General features: G+C 42.9%; 1 long non-coding RNA gene across 1 annotated transcript; it reads right to left on the reverse strand.

Annotated features, from left to right (window-relative positions):
* Positions 1-571: 571 nt before the first annotated feature.
* Positions 572-1,382, reverse strand: LOC148781997 (uncharacterized). The gene is made up of 2 exons (XR_016055204.1): positions 1,047-1,382; positions 572-949 (listed from the first exon to the last, which is right to left on the reverse strand). It is a non-coding gene; the product is annotated as an uncharacterized LOC148781997 (long non-coding RNA).

Here is a 1,382-nt window from a genome sequence, read left to right on the forward strand (position 1 = left end):
AAATACATTAAAATATAATTCAATGAGAATTGGATCTATCAAATCAAGAAACATGTGAATTCACTAAGGCACTCCATCTATGCTAGCAACTGTGAATTACAATTATCTTATTAAACTGACCCAACATAACCCATGATCTACAGCCCATCGTAGGGGTTCATGATTGGTCAATCAAAATCAGACAATAAATGAAGATAACACAGTTCTAATCTATAGGGACATGCACACACTATCGCAATGGTGCAAGAACTCATCTCTTCGTGGCATGTACATGTCATATTCCATCCGGGGTTTGCTTTCCAAGACAACTATATGCTGGTAATGATGATGATTGACTCTTGTCCCGTTAGGCCCACCAATTACATGAAGGGGTAAGTCCCGTGGCTATAACCATCATGGATATCTATTCTAGATCATTATAGCCCCGCAAACCCTCCACGGTTGTGCCTCATGCTCAGGACTATAGGGTTTTAGACATCAATTCGGGCCTAGCCCGTCAAGCGCAGGTGAGTTACATAATTAAAATGCCCCATTTGATCTCTCTAGACCGTAATCCTTTGGTCTTGCTGAATTGTACTCATACTTAAGTTTCACTTTACTATAATAATTTTACATGCTTACATGTGTCTATTGCGTGAGGGCCACATAGGGCTTGTACAACTACAGTGCGTGTACCCACTGGTCCACTGCACATCCACCATGTGGGATCAGGGGTTGTGCACCACTGCACATCCACCATGTGGGATCAGGGGTTGTGCACATGCATGTGGACTAATCCACATGCTCCAATGTGGACAAGCAATGGTTCCTCGTACTAACCACCATTGGTGCTGGGCAATCAGCATGCTACCATGCGCATTTGGCGGGTTTGGGTAAGCCCCGTGTGTGTTGATAGTGCCTGCGCCTGCGCTTGCAACCCCCCCACCCTGGCGCCAATCACATTTAACACCTAAGAAAAATGTTGAAAAAACCATGAAGGATTGGAACTCTCTGCAAAAGACTATGATTTAAAAAAAAAAAGAACGGATCAGTTAGATGTCACAGACCTTTTTCGAATCTGATTCCTCTCCTGCAGTTGTTTCGATCCTTCCAATCTTTTTTTTAGTATAATTTTTCGGGCTCGAGAGTTCAATAACTGCAACTTCAGACCGATTTTTGATGATCAGAACTGGACATATGCTAAACATTGGTCAACTTCCCAAGCCTACTGGACATATGCTAGACAAATCCCCGAGCCTTTTGATGGGTATGTCCTATGAGTTCTCGCAAAAATGTAGGGAACACTGACCTTTTCTAGAGAGAAAACTCTTCATTGATAAGAGAGGAGGAGGAGAGAGAGAGAAAAGCACGCGAAGGTCCAAGTAAAAGTTGATTTCTCTACT

This window comes from Amborella trichopoda, chromosome 5 (genome assembly GCF_054954075.1).
Source record: "Amborella trichopoda isolate Santa Cruz 75 chromosome 5, AtrichopodaSantaCruz75HAP2 v2.0, whole genome shotgun sequence".
Classification (NCBI taxonomy): domain Eukaryota; kingdom Viridiplantae; phylum Streptophyta; class Magnoliopsida; order Amborellales; family Amborellaceae; genus Amborella; species Amborella trichopoda.